Source organism: Dromaius novaehollandiae, chromosome 4 (genome assembly GCF_036370855.1).
Source record: "Dromaius novaehollandiae isolate bDroNov1 chromosome 4, bDroNov1.hap1, whole genome shotgun sequence".
NCBI lineage: Eukaryota > Metazoa > Chordata > Aves > Casuariiformes > Dromaiidae > Dromaius > Dromaius novaehollandiae.
Window position 1 is genome coordinate 19,647,704 of NC_088101.1, and position 22,171 is coordinate 19,669,874.

The 22,171-nt window shown below is 37.8% G+C and overlaps 1 long non-coding RNA gene across 1 annotated transcript in view; it reads left to right on the plus strand.

Annotated features, from left to right (window-relative positions):
• LOC112988712 (uncharacterized) overlaps positions 1 to 22,171 on the plus strand; it is a 90,726-nt gene that overhangs the window by 11,703 nt on the left and 56,852 nt on the right. Inside the window, exons 2-3 of the long non-coding RNA XR_003260606.2 lie at positions 17,143 to 17,195; positions 20,098 to 20,155. This is a non-coding gene — a long non-coding RNA (uncharacterized LOC112988712). The remainder of the gene's footprint in view (positions 1 to 17,142; positions 17,196 to 20,097; positions 20,156 to 22,171) is intronic.

The following is a 22,171-nucleotide window of genomic DNA, read 5'->3' on the forward strand; positions in this document are numbered from 1 at the left end:
AATGAGAAATGGCCATCTTTCACAAGGTTACCCTGTGCTTGTCCTTTCCTGCTATTTGAATGTGAAGTCCTTAGTTTATAGTGGAATATTTTCAAATAAGGCAAGACAGGCTATCTATTAAATGGTTTCTCTCACTTTTGCAACTGAATTAAAAAAATAAAAGTCAAGACTTCCCAAACTATAATCCACAGTAATTATCCAAATGATTTTCCAGCAGAGATTTATGTTAGAATTATGTGGAAGTCAAAGCATGAGACAGGGTTAAAGAAAATATCTCTGGGTTGTGTTCTTCAGGCAATTACCTAATAATCACTTCCTTTGAATAGTTATTTTGTGAATTTATTAGCTAATCTTTATAAAGCTGTTTGGAAAATATAGGTAGAAGCACTGTGTAAATGCTCACTATTATTATTACACATTCATATTATTCTATTAGGAACAACAATCATTTATCTCAGCTATAGACCCAGTTCAGCTCCCAGTATTTTTGATAGGATGGATTTCCTCTAGGCTAATGAGTAGGCCAAAGTAGGTGACTTTTCCACACCATTTAGGGAGAAAAATACTTCCTTTCCTAACACTGTCATTATATACAGAAACTCTAATGGGTTGCATCCCATGTGTTTGTTCTTTCTGGAACTTCGGTCCTATAGGTATTATTCGTTCAAATGGTGCAAAAATTATTCTTGGCTTGAAAATAAAGCTGAAAACTAGTCTTCCTAGTACAGATAAGTAGGTTAGGGGTAGCAACATGTCCTCCCTGAACTCAATGGTAAGTTCTTCAACTGGTTCACAGTTGTTGCTTCGATATGTTGAAATAAGAGCTTTGACTACCATCTCTTCTTTGCAGAGGCTGTGAACAGAGATCCATGCAATTTGTGAACTATGGTTACAATTGCTTTTCTTTTTACAGTTTCATTTTATTTTCAAGGGTAGTACATAGAGGCTGTATAATCCCGTTTCTCATCTGTTTCTGTTGTGAGAAATATTTACTAGTCTGGGAACTTACTCTAACAAAGCTTTGTTTCTTGTCTCTTCAGCCAGTTGCTGTAATATTACAAAACAAGCTGTAGCACAGAACAAGCCTCTGAGTCTCTGGTACCTAAAACTGAAGAGTCTGAGGTCATGGTTCCTCATTCATGAAATCTGGCTCTGTAGTACATACCTGACCAGGAAGGAGTATGATAACCTGTTTGCATTTGTCAAGTTACCTGGCACAACTGTAATGATTTTACTCCAGCTTTATACAAACTGTGAAAGGAAAGCTAACCCCCGACCTAGCAGGAAGTCTGCTCACATGAAATTCAAAAATGTTTTGAGCTCATACCGGTTCAGCTGTTTTCATTGCATAGGTAGGGTGCTTCTGATCTAGGACAACGTGCCCTGAAGATATACTTACCATCTAATAACACCACGGCTTAAGAAGCCTTTAAGCTATGCTGGAATGCAAATGATAATGCTCCTAAACTTTTCTCAGGGAGGGAGATGAATGAATGAAAATGGACAGGGGTGGAGAAAACATTGAGGAAACTGACTTCAACAAGGTGGAAAATACTAAGTTCTGAAATCATTCATTTTATTCTTACTGCCTGGAGCAGATGTTGATAGTACAAGCTCACTTGGGCATTACTTGTATATGTATTTTTCTGTATCACCCACACCCACAGAGTGTTTGAGAATCTTAAATAAGCATTATAATTGCAGTGCTGGATTACAGAAAATAAGACTTTAGAGAAGATAATGCCCTGTGTTACTTTCTGGTAACATAGATGACACGTGGCAAGAGCAAAATTGTTCTGTGTTCACATATCCCATATTTGATCTAGTAGAGCCTTGCAGAGTTCTACTCTGACTTCACCAGTCCTGTAAATACAGCATCTTTTCATTGATGTTTGCTGTAATTCACTCTGCTGTACACTTTCTCTCTCTTCTGTTAGCAGACATATTTAGGTTGCTTTATAAACTTTTAGCAGTCAGATGTCTCCTAGCACCAGCATTTTTTAGCAGTCATAAACAGGAAAGTTAAGTATCATTGCCCTGTGGCAAAACCATGCAAAATGTTTGTGATTAAACCTGATGGTTCCGGAGTGTTAGCTGTTACTTCCCTTCATGGTATTAGTGTAGAAGAGTATTGAGGATATCCTGGTGCCTCAGCTGCATGTTTCACAGAAATACTGTATCGATGAGTACTCAGAGCTGTGTTGTTAGGCTTGCGAGACTGAACAGAAGATAAAGTTGTATGGTACAGGGAGCAGTGGAGCGAGAGAAGACTCTGTGCGCATGCAAACCTCTGTCATGCTGTCTGCGGTAACTGCCTTGGTTTCCCTGGCACTCTTTGTGGTATAGACAGTTGCCGCCTCTGAGTCGGAGGCTTAAAGTCGTATTGGACTTCCCACGGTAAATCCAAGCCTGGGCCTAAATAGCTGTTTGGCACCATTTTATAAATGTGTCTTGATACCTTTGAAGCTATTTTCTGTCTTGTTTGTACTCAGTTCAATCAGCAGCATAGGCTTTTTATGGCAATTGGAAAGAATTGACCTGTTCTTGCTCAGTCTTCCTGTGTCATTGCTGCCTGGAACATCCTTGCATTATAATGCAATTGGAAGATGAGTGGGAAAAATATATGTATTCCAAGTTGATGCAAGCTGGTGATAATGCTGTTAGAGAATTTGTTTGAACTAATTTTTGTACAATCCATTTCTCTCTCCTGAATCCTCTCGCCACTTCTTCATATACTGAAATGAAAAACAGAAAATAGTAATGATAAAATCTGGCCAGTAGCTGAATCAGTTTCTACCTCTATTGTTTTAAACAGTCTAGTTTTTGAATTTGGTTTGCTCTAAATAAAGATCATAAAAGAAAATTACCTTCCTTAATTTCCGAGCCATAAAAAGATTGAACTCAAATTTGTAGGGTGTGCAAATTTTTAATTTGATTGACAAAAACTGTCAGGAAATTGAAAGACCTTTTTAGGTATAGAATTTTTAAATGTGTAATGAATTTAACATCGTTTTTATTGATAAGAAATTATCATAAGTTCTTAAAGAGTTGCATTAGAATGTCAATCTTTCAGAATTTCTGCTGACTTAGTATATACCACATTTATATGTCCAGTCAAGACAGCAGCATCTTAGACTTTTAGCAGTCATTGGCTGCTTTGGCAGCGATTTTGGCCCCTTTCATATTTAAGATACAGCATTTCAGAAGATACATTTGTGTTTAAAATAAGGTTTTTATGCCTTGCATTTGAAGCCACACATTATGGCTAAGTAACACAGGATCAAATGGTAGCTGTATTTGCAGTGCCTGTTGCCACAGATACATAATTAGAGAGGAATAGAGGGCAGTGAAAATGAGCAGTGAGGCAAGGAAGTACAGAACAGGAAAAAGATAATATCAAATATTTGATAACAAATGCAAATGAAGTCATGCTAAACCACCAACTATGGCAACCGTACCCAGTTGTATAAATTGCTAATAAAATTTTCTGGTTTGAAGATAAGAGGAGTTAAAGAATGCCTCTTTGAAACTATTTTTCTTCTGGGCGAAGAAATGATGATAGCTTTTCCTTGTGCTTCTGTGATGCTGCAGTTGTGAGTTATGCTGAAACTAGTTTGTTTGTAGAACTGGCTGCTATTTGAACAGCAAAAATAGCTTGTGTTTAGCATGTATGTGTGTGTTTCTATGCAAACGGCTACGTGCAATAAGCTGGTTGTGTGATTGTTTAGAAAAGCAAAATTAACAACAAACAATAAAGGCAGTAGTTAGAAACTTTGAGTGAATGTGGAAGCATCAATAAAATACATGCTTTTTATCGTTTAGGAAATAACTTAAATTTTAGTTCTTTTCTATCCATCATTTCACTGTTGGACGATGGAAACAAATAGCACAATGTGTCACTGTTTCAGCTGAAGTGACATCTTTCTAACAGCTTCATTCCCTGAGCTGACTGACTGAAATATCCTCAGTAAATAAGGACTTGAAAAAGAAGCACGAGAACTTAAAGCAGTGTACAAGCCAGCTGTCAGTGCCGCTAAGGAGTTAATAAAGCACAGACTGGGGGTGGTTCAGAAATACCATCATATACGTCCTCCTTAATCAGTGACACAAATGCACACTCTACACTACGGTGTTGTGAACAGCAATAAGGCAGATAGAAGATGTCTGTGAGGGATAATGGAAAGAAAAATCACTGCCATCAGTTGTCTTTTGATTCCAAAGTACTGTACTATGCTCTTGAGAGTACAGTGGGATTATGAGACCTTTTTATTCTTTTCTGTTCAGTACCATTTTCATGTAGTTCCAAGAGGGACTATAGCAGAAGAATAATTGTGTGCTAATTTGCAGCAAGCTTCTCTTCTGGCAAGATCAGGATGGGTTTTGCTGCTTGTTTCAACTGATGTGGTGGCAGGTCCCTAGCTCTGCTCTTGAGCTAGCAGCAAAGGATGACAAATAGCTTCAATGGAAAAGAGCACAAGTAACATAGGAGCTGCTGGGAAAGTAATGGGCGTCAACTGAGCAACCTGGTGTTTGAAAAAGGGCAACAGGAGAAATGATCCACATGAAGCAAGTATGTAAGGGATATAGAGTGGTCCAAACGTTGTTAACTAGATGGAGCTAAGAGTCCCAGATTGTACTGATAATTTTGCCATTGGGTTGCCAGGTGACCTTGGGCAGTCATTTCTCTGTGATGCTTTGCTTCGTAAAGTGCTTTGCAAAATATACTGTGTATCAAAGCTGGACTACCAAGAAAATTACATTAGCACTATTCTAATTGTATACCGATAAAAGAGTTACATGTGCACCATCCCTTTATACATCCTGATTTCCTTTCAAAGGAGGGAATGGAGGCTATACTCTAATAGGTCCTACAGTCTGGATGAGCATGGAAATAGGAACGTGATGTGCACCATACCCTCCTTATCTGTTGTGACTGAAGGTCTTGTCCTGTAAATGAACTAGGTATTCATGTACACTAACTGTTTTTTTGTGATGACTATGCCGTGGTGGTGTTTTTGTCCCTTGTTAAGGGGAAAAACTAAATGAAGTATAAACATAATTCATTAATTGAATCCTTTCCTACACTATGGATTCTCCCACAGTGCAAATCTTGCAGCAGAAGTTACCTCTTTGATGCTGAAATCTTCCTGTTCAGTTTATTTTATAATATCTTATTATTCTATCCGTGATGGTGCTTATTGAGGGTGTTTATTCTTAAAAGGTGTAGAAGGCAGATATCCCCTGAACAGGAATATTTTTTTTCTTCCCATTCAGAGGGTATCTAAATTCAATATTGCCCCTTATTTCTTTTTGATACTGTGAAAATTTAATGCTGTTGGTTTCTTGAATTTGTTCAGGACAGTTGCAAATGTGATTTGTCATTAGAAACAGAGACAACACTGGAGAATCCTTAATAATAGCAGGGAGTGTGAAAAGGTAACTCTAAGAGCTGTAAGGTTCTCAGGGTGTGTAAACTTATGTCTGCAGGAATTATGTGACTACCACAGAACTTCAGAGAAACACTGTTTTCTACTTGGATCAATGACCTAGAATGTCGTCCTGGGGGATAATGTCTCATAAGTAATGTTTCTAATTATTCTGTTACAGGACTTAGGCTTTTCTGTCATGTTGCTGTTACTGCTGGCTGTTCACATACTAGCCAGCTGGCTAGAGTCTTCACCTACAAAATGTAAAACCACTGTGAAATCCTGTATCTTGCTGGGTGCTGTAGTGCATCAGATCTGTCTCCAATTTTCTGAAGCATGCCTTAACCACCAGGCTGTTCTGAACTTGGCATGCCTCTGTTGAAATTGGGCCAATGTCCACTGAAGAACTGAAAAGGAAGCAAAACTGGAGGAGTATGGGCTTATAGCACAGAGGTTGGAGCGCTTGTCTGAACTGGGGAATGATCTGTGTTCAGCTGCTTACCTCAGTGCTCATCTCTGTATTTTATTCAGTGACTGATTAAATATATATTAAAAAGCAAGTGTTGCCTGCACATGAAGGCTCATTTTAGTGAAGGGGGGAGGGGAGGGGAGGGGAGGGAAGAGGTTGAAAATACAGTCGCCTAGTGACTTAGATGTGTTGGTGGTCACAGAAGAGAATGGTTTTCCTTTGACATGAAGAGTGTATGTTTTGATAGGAGGGCAATGCACCTTTTGAAGTGTCTGTTCCTTAGGACTGGAATATAATTGACTGAGTAGAAAGAAAAACAGCTGATAAGATTTGATGAAACAATTGTTGTGTAAATACTTCTGTGCAAAACTAGAGAGAGCACTGTCATGGGTAGTTATTGTGATGTGGATGCAAACCAACTTACGTGAAGTTGGTAAAAGAAGCATTTCTCATTTGTTCTAGTGTAACATCTCGTGTGTTGTCAACCAATTAATATGCAAGTTAGCTAGCTGGAGGATAAAAGGGATTTTAAAGAATGGCTTTTGGGATCTCCGTCCTAAAATGATTGCGTTCATCATGTTTCTGCCATGCTGGGGATGTGAATATGAGGCAACCAGTTTGTTGTTAGAAGTGACTTTTCTTTTAGATGAAGAATGCTGGCTTGTCTCTTGTTTTGTTCTGCGAAATACCAACTGTAGGCAATAATTCTGTATATATGACTGTCTAGAGGGACAAATCTTAAAAAAAGAAAAGCCAACAACAAACAGAACCCCTAGGAATTTTAATTAGGCAGTTACCTGGTTCTTGGAATCAATTGAAAAATAGCAAAATGTACTCTTTGGGAATAATGTCTTCTTTTGGAGATGTTTTTTGAATAAATAACTAGATTATATGTTACCCTGTGCTGAGAAACCCTAACAAAGTTTTATATTTGTTCTGCAACACTGACTCAAAGGACCTTAAACTGCTTAGAGTTAGCGTTTAGCTCCTTAGTCTGCCTCTAACTCCAAACTGAAAATAATCTCTTCCACCCAGTATTTATCAGAGATAAACAGATAAACAGCATTTATCAGAGCCATGGTTACATACCTGTTACAGACAATATAGTGACAGAGGTTCAAACAGCAGCAATGTTGTAATTTGTGGGAAAATATTTAGTGTCCTGTTTCTGGTTTGAGCAGGTTTTCTTCTCTGGAGAAGAAGAAAAACCCTGAGAAACTGAAGCTCAGTAAGAGTCCCATGTGGAAGGTCTGCATCTTCATAGGGTCTTTCTTTAATTGCATCAAGAACTTTGCATTTCATTCTTGGAGCACTAAGATTTTCTCTGACCACCATACTAGGGAACAGGTGGATCATTTTAATTGCTGTAATCCTTATAATTTAGAGGCAGTAGATTTTTTTCGCTCATGGGATATTTGCTGCCATCTGACAAGAAATATATATACAGCTGAGAGTACTACGAGATTGGGAGAGGGATGGAGTGTTTCCAGCAGCCACAAACTGAGAAGCCCTCTTCTGTGACCCAGTCAGATGTTTTATTGATGTCCTATGCTGTAGGATCCAAGGCTCAGTTGTCCAGAGTGAGTTTTGATTCTCACTTCTACCTATGTGAATTCAGAAGTGATTTGTAAAGTACAGTATACCATATCTGACATTACATATATCTCCATGGCAGTTGTTTTGTTTTGAGAAGCTTGTCACATAAGTTATGCTAGGTGAAATAGCCTGTTGCTCTGACAACTAATAGAAGACTAGCAGCAATGTCTGACATTTCATGCATATCTTGTTATTGAGACTTTAGCTTTCAAACAAAATAAATAAGAACAATTCTTTGGAGAAATGACCTAATGTTAGAAAGGGGAAGAAAAAAATAATGAGTGCCATTACTCAGTAATCCTGTTTTTTTTCTCCTTCTGGCCTGGCCTCTGTCAGCACCAGGGAAATTTTTTAAGTAAGCATACCAGTGAATCCTAGCAAGGGTCAGGGCTGAAACATTTCACATACAGAGTAACTCCTCTAAATGCCTTGCTTGCTAGAGAGTTCAACAGAGTTGAACTAAACGTATTTCCACAGTTGTTCCTGTAGTAAATATTAACACCATAATGACTAGAAGGCAGAGAAGTTTTTTCTACGAAGAAATCTTGGAATTAGCTGAAGTTCAAACTAATTACTGTTCCAATTCAAGCAGGTTTATTAGTCCATCAAAGTAATACTAACTATATCTTTATGTCTTTAAGACTTTAAGAAACAGAGCTATCTCAGGATCTAAGGCTTCATCGTATGCTGTATTTAAAAGTTATGAAGTGAGAAGTACTATGAAAAATCTGTAACAATGGTCAGTCTTAGGGTTTTCATAAGAAATATAAAATTTAATTAAGTCTTAGAGCTCTTCAGCATGACAGTTATTGTGCAGCAGCAACACTATTATTCATTAACCTTCGTAAGTGTAAAGAAATATATTAATTTTTAAATCAATTAGGTGCAGACTGACATCTGTAAAATCATTACAAAAGCCTTTGCCAGTAGCAAACATTTTTTGTGGTTTCTTTGATATTTCCTTGCTACAGCTTAGCCAAAGTGTATGGTTTACCATGTATATTAGAGAGTAGTTATCTCTCTGAAAATATTTGAACAGTGATATCATACCATGCAAACGATAATTATTTTTCACAAAAGAAGCTAGAAAGAAGTTCATACAGTTCTTTAAAAATTATGGATTCATCTTTTGCAGTACATTAAAGAGAACTGTAATCTACAGAAGAAGCCTAAAGCATACCTTTGCAGTGGTGAAAGGAAGAATTAAGCACTCTTTCTCACAAAAGAGCCAGTTTGCCCTGTGCCTAAATACTAGTTGTATCCATGGATTCTGGGCGTTTTGTCTCTAATATTTTACTGTGGTATTTAAAACACTGGCTCCCTCTGTATAGGGAAAAATACACTCACTATTACTTCACTTGCCTTAATTTAAATGTGTTAATACTTGGCATGAGCTAATCTTAGTTTGGAATAGTCTTCTTAAGGGTTGTAGGATCTGGGAAGACAGGCGACCAAAAGGCACAGAATAAGTCCACGCAGCTTTTTCCTCACTGTTGTCCTCTTCCACTCTGCAAAACCATCAATGGCTACAGACCAGAGCTGGAGTAAGATCAGAGGCGACTGTTGAATGGATAGTGCAATGGAAAAGCTGTGGACTGCAAGACCTGCAAGGTTAAATGCATTGTTTTGTTCTCTGAGAAAACAGCAAGGTAATGGAAACAAAAAAGCTTTCCCGGGGTTGTTTCTTCTGTGTCATGTAATACTGTTGGTGTCTGGTACTAGTGACTCCCGAATCCTGAGTTAATGTATCCTGATTCGGATGACTAAAGAACATATTTTGATTTGATTTGCTTTTTAGTTGCATAAACAGTGTGGGAAGGAAAGATATATGTGACTGGCATAAACATTCATCTCCTTTTTCAAATCAGTCATTCATGATTTACTTATCAATAGAGGCCTCAACAGGAAAGATGCTTATACAATACTGTGTTGTGTAAGGCAAGAGATTGCATGAGGTGATGGAAACAGGGTGAACTAGGACCTGAGGGGAGGGCAAACATTTTAGACTTGAGGCACTGAATTGTGAAGGGCAGGCTAATGCAGGACAGGTAGCATTCCCATAATGTCTCCTGTGGATGGAGAGCGCTGTGGTCCCTCCCAGCTGAGTGGGATGTGAGTAGGCCATTCCCTGAGTAACTGAACAGTTCAGGCTTGATCAAAGTGCTTTGCTGTAGTGCACTGTATAAAGAGAGACATAGGAAGCAGCACAAGCAATCACCTGGGTACCAAAATGGATGCTAGTGGCTGGGCACGTAGGATAGCATTTTGCAGCAAATGGTGAGCTTGTGTGTTGCTGGGAAATGACGTAACATGATGCAGAGTCCAGCAGCTTCAGGACTACCTGGGGCGATGGTAATTGTCCTGTTACAAACTGCTCACTGCAGAGCAATTGGCATTCAGATTCTGCAGTGGTGGACCAACTAAAAAGCCCTAACAACTTTTTTCCAGGGTGAATTCAGGATCCATTGATTTTAGTGGAAACAATATAGTATTATTGAGATAGGTATGACAAGGGGAATTGTTGTTTTCAGTCAAAATACAGAGATTCTAGCAGAACTCCAGTGGAATTTTTTTTAATCAAAAAGCAATTATATTTTCAGAGTAAAGATGTCTTTTTTTCTTTCATGAGAAAGAATAAAGCAGAAATGAACTAGATTAGATACAAAAGAATGCCTTGTGTTTTGATACAGCATTCATCCAGCAATGGATTTTTTAAAAAGTAAACAGGTGTGTGGATCTATAATACACATACACAGTCCTGCACATTGTTCACCATGCACGTGCATTTCCATCATTGCTGCAAAATTGTGTAAACAATTTCCTGGCAATCCAAGCAAAGTGAATTCAAATAGGTTTTGCAAAGTTTCAATGAAAGATATTTATCCAAATTCACTTTAAAAATATTGTTTCCTCACTGTTGAAAACAAATAAAGATTGATAGCAGATTACACTTAATCTGATAAAGACTGAAGTTCTATGGGATATGTACAAACCTCTTTGTGATACCAACATTTCCCCTCCACTGAGTGTTACTGTATGTGTAAGGACTTATCAGCTGGCTTCTCACAGAAATAGAAATCATTGGAGAAATGTAGAAATCCAATTATATACTGTGTTTTGGGTTTTTGAGACTTTTTGGGGGTATAATAGCGGAAGTGTAGCCAGCAGGTTGAGAGAAATTATTTTTCCTCTTTCCTCAGCACTTACAATTCCAGATTTGGACTCATGACTGGTTCTATGTCTGGTTTTGGCCCTCCCAGTAAAAGAAAGATAGTATCAGACTAGCCAGAGTCCAGTGGAGGGTCGCTAAATGGTCAGGGAACCGGAGCACATGAAATGTCAAGGAGAGGCTGAGAGAACTGAGTTTCTTCAGACTGAAGAAAAGAAGCCTAAGAAAGGATATAATTTCAGTCTTTGATTACCTAATGGGTCATTATAGAGAAGATGGACTTAGTGTCTTCTTGGAGGTGCACAATAATAAGCCAAGAGGCAAAGGAAACGAGGTGTAGCAAAAGAAATTCTGACTGGATATAAGGGGGAAAAATGGCGAAGAGGGTCCTGCCAGGCTGCCCAGACAGGCCCTTGAACAATGCAATTTGGATGCTTTTAGCTTCTTTGATTTCTCTTTTTTCCTCCCCTTTTTAATCTTTTGCACTCTGTAGTATTACATGCATTGCTGCTCTGAGATTTAACTGAAACACTACAGTAACATTAATATGGCATTAATTTGTGGAAATAAACAACAATTTAAAATCAGAATAAAGAAGGATAAATGCATTAAGATACTGACAGTTCTTAGTCTGCAGCACATGAAATTAAGTAAAAGATGCTTTGATGTTTTAGCTGAGAGGAAGTAGCACTAATGTTCTCTACTGAGTAATTATAGCATTTGAAAATTCCTGCTGTGATCACTATTTATTAGATGTTGATGTTTTCCTAATATTCAATATTGCTGTTAAAATCTAACTAATTGGTGGTACTTTTATAAATAGAACCAAAAACAAATTCAAAGGTAATTTTAACTGATATTTCATAATGAGCTGTTTACAATGTTTTTAGTTTTCTAAATATGCTTCAGCCTTTTGATCCTCCTTGTAATGCTCTGAAAACAAAATTAAATGCCTAGGGGCACTGGTCTCTCAGGTTTTTTTAATAAGCAGGAACAGATATTTTTAAGGCCAGAAGGAAGAGCTATGATTACCTTGCCTGTCCTTCTGCATTTCTCGAGCCAGAGTTCAAGCCTCCAGGAAAGGAGATTAGCCTTCCCTATTCACCCCAAATGCCAGTAACCTGAGGTGACAAGACCACCTCATTTGGACCAGCCTTCAGTTTCAGTACAATGACTCTGAGGGATTAGCTACACCCTTTGGTAACCTGTTACAAATATTCATTCCCTTGACCACTTATATTGGTGTTACCTAGATGTAACCTTTCCAAAAAAGTCTATTCCCGTCCTCCACTGAGGATCTCAGTTATGTGAACCTGTTTCAGTTATGTATGGAACAGTCAGCGGTGGCATTGTTAGAGCCATGGCACCAGTCTTAATGACCCTAGGTGTGTCCGTGTTTGTGTTCCCTGCTTCGTCACATGTGCTCCCTCTTTGATTCCCGTTCTCCAAGCCTACACACAAGCTTTCAGACATTCTAGTTGCTTCTAGTCTTGTTAAACCAATTTAAGCTGAGATTCTTCTCTGACTGGTAACCTTATTTCCCCCTGTCCAATTGCCTCTCTTACTCACCTGTCTGGCTCATTTCCTCTACACTTGGATTAGGTCGTTTCTTCCCTCATAGCATGAGAAATTAGAGCTTTCTTCTCAGGTCTTGTATTAGCAGTCTTGATAACTTGGTGCAACCAGGAGTAACAGCCGCGCAGTTCTGAAGCAATCTTTGGATAAATTTGCTGTCAAGTTCTATCATGCATCTAAGGCACGTGTGGGACCTGTGACCCTAAAGAGCTGTAACGAGCCACAAATGGTGCCAAACTTCACGGCCTTCCTCCACAACATGAGATGCTAGGGATTTTCAATAAATAGCTTAGACAAAATGATGTCGATTCTCAAGCCATCTTCTCTGAAACATCTGAGATTTTTTCCTCCCAGCAGCTCTCCAAAGATCCAAAGTTGAGATGGACACTGCAGGAAAGTTGTGAGTTCAAAGAGCTGAAGTCTGGCAAAGTTAAATAAGCAACTAGCCAGTATGTTGTATTAGGAAAAATTTTAATCTTAGAAAATATGTTTTTTGCTGATAAAGGAAAACGTTTCTCTAATTCAGGATGTAATTAATAAATATATTAATCACTATATATGATGAAAGAAGCCAAATTTCACCAGTGCGTGCATGACCCCATGAACACATGTACACAGAGATAAGCTTTTCCATTCATGTTGTCTTACCGAAGCCAGCAGATGCACATGTAGTTGAGTGTTTGTAGGAGTGGCCCTAATGTTTAGGTGCAGTTTAGGACTTAGGGTGTTTCTGGAGGAGGCATTTGTCTTTGAATGGGGCTGGGTGTAGGAAACTGAAGCGTTGTTAGAGCAGAAATAGTGTTGTGATGCTGCAGACTTCTCTTTAGGACTTTTCCCTGATTAACAGGAGTATTTAGTGGAATTTACAAGTAGAGATGAAATGCTGCACGTATCAAAAGTGTGTGCTGGGAGGGGAGAAGGACACATTTACAACTCATTAGTTTAACTAATGTATTGAATTAATTATTTGGTGTTTTAGTCCTCTAGAGATTGCAATAATTTGTTTTTCTTCCACAAAACCATCTGGTTGTCATGCAACCTACTTATTAATTTTACCCCTGGCTTTTCCAGCAGGAATATGGTGTCTTGAGAATTTCTGAGGCTGACTGTCACTTATCTATATATTTATCACTCTTTTAAAATAAATGGCTTCCTTAAATGCAATTTTGAAACTAACCTTTACAGAGAAAAGAAATGTGAGATACTGATGGGAGAAATCTGGAAATACCTGACTTTTTCATCTTGTATTTTTGGATGACATCCTCAGGCCTTTTAAATCAAGGTATCTCCACTAAAATCAATGACATCTCTAATTTGCATCTGGCCCACATCTGTAAATTGTATCTGGACTAGTTCTTAGTAATCTGTATGTGGTCTTGCAAGTGTAATATAAAATATTCCTGTGATTTCTGAAGCATGAAGAAGATACGGCTTCTGAAGAATGCATAGAAAACACATGGTTATTGAACGTGTTAGCTCAGTCTTTTGTGTTGTGGAAAGCCCTTGCAATATCTCAAAGCACAAACATTTTTGATTAAATAGAGCAATCACTGTTTAGATCATGTTTTGTCTTGAGAGAAAGTATATCTTCAGGTAACTTTTACATGTCTTTGAAAAAATCCTACTTTCTATGAGTATAGTGCTTATTAGTCTCCCATCTAAATGACACAGTCATTAGTTGTTATTTTTGCAATACTTTTATGAGATATTAGCTATCATTTACTGATGTTTTTCTATGTATCTGATTGTTTACTGACTTATTCAAAGTCACAGAGTAAATCTACAGCTTTAGCTTGGAGTTTCTACCCATGTCTCCTCCCTTAAGTTTCTTTGCAATCCAAACCTACAACATCTAGCTACCCTTCGGATTTTTCCTGCCTTTTAGAGCCTTAGCCACTGTGAAAGCAGATACTTAGAGTTGCAAAAGCACTGTCCTGAAATTTTGCTTAGATTATTTATCCAAGGGCTTTCTTTAAGATAAAGTGAAGGAACGGTTGCATATTACTTTAAAAAATATTGGTGTTCCATGAGTAGGATTCTCGATGACCTGCTCTGCTGGCGGATCTCCCATGACTAGGCTACTTCTCCACTCACATAGCTTGTCACCTTAAAATAAGTCTGTTGTCCATTAACTTTGCTGTATTTTGAAATTATGCTTTGAAATTCAAGTGTGTTTGGGGAACATTGTCAGCAATGCAATAGATGCATAGGATTGGAAAAAAAACAGCTGGTGCTTTATAACCTTTTCATATCACAAGGCAGATCATATTTGGCATAATTACAGATAAAAATGTCCTCGGATTTAGCAAAAATTACTATACGGACCCCTTCTTCCACACCTACCTGTCTTGCTCCCTGACTGCTAATTCACACTGGAATTAGCAGCTTTTTCCCAAACATACTGCTTTCGCTGCAGTGTAATTACTGAAGCAGCACTGAATTCAGTCCTGCCTTCCTTTCCATCAGCATTGAATAAGTGCAGAAAATGTAATCACATGTGACAGATGGAAAGCTAAGGGAACGGGACACATTCTCCTCTTCGTTTTGAAAAATTAAGTGCTGGGATCCCACTCACACTGAAGTGTAATACGAGTCTTTAGCTGACATTGGGCAGATGTGGCCTGAGTCGTAGACTGTATTTTACGTTTGTGTGCACTTCCAAAGAAAGTGAGGCCATTTTACATAAAATCATCCTCTCTGTTGCCAGCAGTCAATTGGGGCAGCAGGGATTTCGCCTTCACTCCAGGACCTCACAGTCCTGCCCTTCTGCCTCCAGTGGCCAGAAAGGTTAGGGCTAGGGTTATCTGCAGGTTGCCATGTGAGAGACTTACTGTTGTTTAAGTCTGTTCTTCACTGGTTTACTTCTTAGGAGATAAATGTTAAATGGCAACTTACTTGCAATTGGAACTTAAGGCTGTTCTGTATGAACATATATTGGCTCAACTAAATCAGCTTTAGTTAAATTGGTCTAACATTCCTGGACAGACAAGACCTTTCAAAATCTAGACAGGAATGACAGAACTGATGTATTACTTCCTGAAAGACTTTTCATTGGTACTGATTTTCACTGTATTAGAGCAAGTGAGAAACATTAATGGATATGTCTAATAGTGCCACTGCAAAGTAGAAAATAAGGATTATTATGCATCTTCTTTTCTTTTTAAATAGAAACGTATCTTGCCAATCAAAATTTGATTGCTTCTTGGTAGAAATATAAAAGGGGGAGAGAAGGTAGTGACACAAAAAAATTAACTGCTGGGAATTTGATAGAATTTTATATAAAGTATTAGCTGAAAATGAGTATAGACTAGCTTGAATAGGGTTACATTAACGTATCTTGAGCTGGCCAGAACAGTGAAAGTAATAGGTCGTGAAAAACAGCTATCTCTCTGGGGGCATCCTGGAAATTGATATTAGGAATGGTTTTATTAAATGTCTCCTTGTTTAAGAACTCTGAGAGAGTGCTAGTAATAATTTAATGAAATTTGAGGGTAGTACTGAAATGAGAGATGTGCACATGCTAGTTGAAACAGAGATAATAAAATGTACTCTTAAATTGCAAAGTTACGATCTGAGAAAATAAGGTGAAAGTTGGTTGGGGGTAGAGGGAGAGGGCTGGGGAAGATCTGAGTCATGCTGTACAAAACACTCGCCTCTGTTTCTCTAGTGGGAAGAGACTCACATGAGCGGAGTAATAATGAAAGAGATCTAGAATGACAGAAATATGGCAGAAAATAATGTGCTTATGATGTGGTGTCAAAGAGAACCTGTACAAGGTTGACTTGCCATGCAAAAGCATCTCAGGCAGGAAACCCTCCTTTATGTGACACTGATGTGACAGCTCAGAGCAATTTCTTATTAGACAAATAACAAAGGTTAGAAATTTCAAAGACTCTGGGATTAGAGATGGGTAGATGCATTTAAAATTTAGAGGTATCACGGTTACAGAGTTAAAAACTCCGTCTCCTTTCTAGATCTTCTTGCATGTACCATTTTCAGGTACTGAGCTTCTTGTTTTCATTTAACTCTCAGATGGAGTGCAATTTTTCTTCTTTACTCTAACATTTATAACTGTGTAGTACAGTAAATAACAGTGCTTTTAACCCTCCATTTGGTAATCTGCAGATCTTTCCTTTGAGAGCTGAGACCAGTGAGACTGCAGTGATACAGAAGGTTCCTTGGAGTATAGCTTTAAATTTAACTGCAGTAGCAAAGCCTACTAAAAGGCCTGGATTACTGATTGTTTGCACAACCAATATTACAATCACTTATTTAAGGCTTAGCTTCTTTCCTAAAAGTGTAGGCAGGCCTAGACATATAAGACCTAACTTACTAGTCTTGTATACATCTATCTGCTACCTACTGGTATCAGTATTCCCTGGAAATGTTTTGTTCTTCAGAAAAAAAAATTATTTTCCTAAATTCTTTATTACAATCTCCTACTGTGATTCCCCTCATTCCCAAAACCAAATTGCTGATCCCAGTGTGTACAGTTGGCATCTATATTGTCTTCTGTGTATTAGTAATAGGGCTATCTTACCAAGGTTAAGATTTGCAGGAGAGGTGTATTTTGTATTAAAAATATAACCTTGCCTCACTTATCTTCAGACCACCATAGTTATCAAGACAGCACTACTACTGTATGGATCACCTAAACCTATTTCCTGATATCCTGGAAAATGAAGCTAGACTAAATGACCAGTAGAAGTATGAAGCAGGTCATAGGCAAATGTTAAATTAGAGTAAAGCAACTCCCTGGGAGCTATGCATGACTAATTTGCTTGGATTAAAGAAAGAAAAATTTCCAGAAAGGTTTAGAAGTTTAGGAGGATGTAGATTTTGGAGAAAAAACAAACAAACAAATAATAACAATAAAATTAATAAGATGTTTTTCTCTATTCTTCCAGGAACAAACTATCAAATGTTAACACTGCTGGCTATTGGGAAAGGTTTAACAGAGGTAAGTATCCAAAACAAAGAGTACTGATCTAATTGCTCTAACTGATCTTGTTAGAGTTAACAGCTAATTACAGCTGAACTTCAATTATACAGATGTAATGGGGGACACTGAAGAGTTTCAGATAATTAAAGCTTTGCATAAATGACAGAAATTTCAAAGTAATTAATATATTGAGAGGTTTTTCCGTGACTGAGATGATCTGTTATGTCAGATAACTGAAGTTCAGAGAATTTAACCTGTCCAGGGAACTAGAGAGCACAGAAGATAGGAGTCAAGTTTAAGAATTTTGAAAAAAAAATGTTCAGTTTGCCTGGACAGTTATCCATAGCCTCTCTAATACTGATGTGCTTGTACCAAAATTGCTCATGGCAGGTTTAAAATAAACAAAGGAAACAAAATACAGCGTTAAGCTATGTAACTCCTTGCCATAGGCTCTTGTAGATGCTGGAAGCTTGCATGTGTTCAAAAGTAATTGGACAAATTAACAGAAAATAAATTGATCTAGGGTTATTAAAAAATAGATTTCAACTGTTCAGGAAATTTCAGAGGAAGAAATAGCTTAGACCTGGGAGAGGATTCATGGGAAAAGTGTGCCTCTCCTTTCCTTTATACTTTTCCCTAGGAATTCAGTATTTGCTGTTACTGAATACAGCACACTGGACTAGATGGATCTTTCATCTGACATTTTATGGTTGGTCTTACACTCTTATTGACACTTTTTAACCTAAAGCTGTTGTCTCTTTGTTTGAACCTGGTAACTGGTCATCTCCATTGCAAATCTCCCCGTTTACCTCCCAAGAGATATCAATAGGGATCAGAGATGTGGCCACTGAATCCATGTGGTCCATAAGGCAGTGAGAGACTTTTTTTCACTGAATGGTCTCTCTTCAAAGGGAGGAATTGTAGCTCAGGTTCTGATTTTGGAGGGTATCTGTACTTGTTTAAGGTAGGGATATTAAACTCATCTCAAGGATAAAGGCATTTTTTTACTGCAATAGCATCCAGCCTGGTATGTAAAAGTATCAAAGCTTTAGCTAATTCCAGGTAATGGTGAGGATACTGAAAGCAAGAACCAGGAAGCACAGACACCATCTTGCTTTTCAGCAGAAAGTTTCCAGCTTTAGTACCTGCTCTAATATAGCCTTGACTCTGCACATATTTTGGACATTCTTTGAAAATACAACCTGGTAGCTACCCGGTTCTTCTCCTTAGAATAACAGCTCATCCCATAGCAGAATAATTGTCAGATCCAGACAAAACTTTCAAGGAAGTCTTGAACCCTATAAAATGCCTCTAAGAAGAAAAAACAAAAAACAAAACCCAAATAAACAGTTTAGAGAAGTTTCAAGGCAACCTTGAATTCTGGTGGTGTCTGGTATGCTAAGAAGGTGGTTTACTCAAAATCTGCCTCTGGACTAGTACGGCAAAACATACAAAAATACATATTTAAAAAACAATGTTATAGTGGAAATGCTAAAAGAGTTCAGGGTAAAGTACTCTAGCTGGCATTTGATTAGGGTATACATCACATTCTAACTGGTGGATAAGGAAAAAACAAATTCTCTGTAGACAGGGAAGGTTTCACACAAAGGTAAAAATTCATCTAGCATTCTGCATTCTCACCATCTCCTTACTGCTGTTTACTAGAGTAGAGGTTGAGAAATTCTACTCCTTCCAAGCCTTCTAAAAATAAAGCTGTCCACTCAGGTAATTGAAATAGAAACAAAGGTGGTAGCAGGGAATGGAAAAGAGGAAAACTGTTTCTTTAATGGTGTCTAAAGACATAGAAAGCTCTCAGATGTCTATTAAAGATCCATGGGGAGAATGCAATAAAACCCCTACAGACCCTATTGATTTTGCAAGGACAAGCCACTCCAGTCAGGCAACAGAGAGATCAGCTAAATGTGACAGGGAACAGGATTTGCGAAAGAATGGAGCAGAAGAAGGAGCTGTATATGGAAGAGGTGTATTAAGGACTACAGAGTAACCTGCTTTGTACTTAGGAACAAACATCATCCCAAGCAACTTTCAGTGCCAGCGAGTTACCCTGGTTTCAGAGGGTGATTGCTGCGTAAAATGAGCAATCACAAAATGTTAACAAGCAGCATTGTCACTAGAATGATCATCTGATACTCATAAAGGTAAGTCTGTCTGTGCTGAATAGTTAGAATTTACACTGTATGGCAGGTAAAGATACTCATGGTCAAGCCAGCCAGGAAGTTACCTACAGGCCTACTGTTTGTTTCATCAGAAAACATTAGTTTGAGCAAAAGATCAATGTTTAGAAGTCTTAATATACCTACAAAAAATGAAGTGGTGTTAGTGACATTGTTCCTGGTTTCCTCTGAGCTCACTAACCACTTAGACTGAGGATCTTAGGCTGGAGTGCAGACAGGACCTCCTCATTCCCTGTGTCCCAGATGCAAAGCACCAGTCAAGTACTGAGAGCAACAAAATAACTAAGGATGCAAGGAATGATTTAACAGGCTAGGACTTTTTCACCTGGAAAAGGAAAACAGAAGGGAGATGTGATAGGAATGCATAGAAAAGATGAAGAGGGAATGACTTTTAATTTCGTAATTCAAGAATTATTTTTTGAGTGAAGAATTAAGGACTATAAAATGAAATTATAAAATGGTAGATTAAAAAAAAGTCGAGATTTTTCTTTGCACCACATACAGATAAACAGTGGAGCTCATTGCCGCAATATGTTACAAAGGCCAAAGTTTACATGGATTCAGAAAAGCAACTAGACAGATTCATAGATAAAGGCATCAAGAGCTATTAATCACAAAGATATTACCTCAAATGCCAGAATTCCCAAAGCCACTGATCACTTGTGACCAGACAGCTATTCAGGGAAGAATAAATATATTTGCTTTGTTTTCATAATCTTCCTCAGGCATTTGCTGTTGGCTGCTGTCAGACTACCTGAATGTTTGGTGAAGCCACTATGCAAGGTAAGTCTTTCCACTGCTACAGAGTTTTAAAGGGGTGAACTCCAGAGCTCTAACCTATAGCAAATACAGTGAGGATATTTGCTATAGTTTCAGTGATCTTTGACACAGTTTTTGGTGGTACTTAGGTTCTGGCATGTCTATGAGTGTAGCCTCTTAGATCTTTCTCAGGGCTTTGAGCTCCTGAGAAAGATTTGAGAGAGGAGATACCAAGCAGATATGAACTTTGGATAAGGGGGAGTTAAAATAGAATGTAAATTATGGCACTGCTAGTGCATGAAGTCATCTCTGCTGTTACTGACATTTTGCAAGGTTATGTTCAATGATGAATCATTACGATGTTCTGTCTTGGAAACATCACAACAAAAAGCTCAGCTGCTGCTTTTATTCTTTGATTAGATTTTATTCATTTGTGTCATGATTCTGGTAAGTTGCCAGTGAAATTTCTGTCTGAAGCCTCAGAAGGCTGGCAGCTTCTATCTCAACAGCCTTGTCATACAAATAAATATTTTTATGGACTCTTAATTCAGTATATTTATTAGACATCCAGTGTTCTAAGTGGTAAAGTAATAAACCATACACAGACATCTAAACAGCTTTCCAGCTGATTTTTAAAGACATGTCTGGTTTTGATTTCTAACTGTATTGATTTCTACTTTTCTTCTTATCATTAAAAAAATTACTTGTTTTTCCACCCACACATTATCAATACCGTTGGTCCTCCAGGTACTACATTTCCTCCACAGTTGATTTTGTTACAGTATTGACAGCACTTCCTAGCTTTGAATCAGTTTTCTTTCCTCATCTTCCTCGGTCTTTTTTCTTTGCATATGAACAATGGTAGAGGAAATTGTTTTATTTCAAACTGCCTTGCATATGTTTATATGAAGTAAAGATACATATCTCAAAAGAACTGGATCACTGGAGTTAGATAACTCAGATGAACAATTATCACATACATTTTGATCATGGATATGATCTGTAAATAGGTTATCTTTCCCCTCTCCTCTTTGCACTACCTCCTATAAAGGTGTAGAGTACTACAGTTAATTTCTGACAGCTATATGCAGTCATGCCTGGAGTATGAAACCTGTCTACAAAAAACCACTGCAAAACTAGATAGTGCACTAAGAAAGGGAAGAGAGACCACAATCTCCTGCATTCTGTTTCTACTAATGGCAGAGACCATTTGTGCTTTATCCATCTAGAGCACTTCAGGATACCACTTATTAGGTAAATGTAACTATTCCCTCTTTTTTCATAATATAAATACAAATTTTACAATTTCCTTGGGAAATCAATGTCAGAATCAAAATTAAATTCTTTCTTTTTTTGTTCTCTTCTTTTAGCTGGTGAAATAATTTCTGATGAGGATTCCAATAATTCATCACTATTCATCTCCATTAGAAAATGAATGAGAGCTTAGGGAAAGTTCTTTCTCTGAAGCTAGATTTATATTCATGCCAGGAGAATATGCCTAGCTATCTTGGGCATACAGATGTAAAGAGTTATTAAAATGCTGCATGCATTTCAATAATACAGTTAACCTAGGCATTAGTCACTAAGCAAAAAATATTGTAAGATAAATGAATAATAATAGAATCACTTAACAGCTTTCCTTCTTACACATACATTTTATCTATTTCTGAAGGTTGAGACTGCTGTTGTAGAACCATTCTATTTACCTGCTCATATTTATTCACGTATGAATAATTGCGGGTTTATTGCTTAAAGTTCCTATTTTCCTAGGCTCTTTTTAAATGTTTTTCTCCACTGTGCTAGCAGTCTCCAGCATCTGCACCTTAAGTCTGTAAAGCAAAGTTTAGAGGTGAATTGAATGAAGATTAGCATGATCTATTCAAAATTGTGCCAAGTGGTATGATTACTCCATAGATTTCTGTCTATGCTTGCATTCCTTCCAATCATTTCAGATAGATGGAATTGTAATATTAATACAGTATAGTGGTCTCCAACAGGTGTATCTCAGCTTAAAATGGACTCCGTTGCAGAACTATCTGC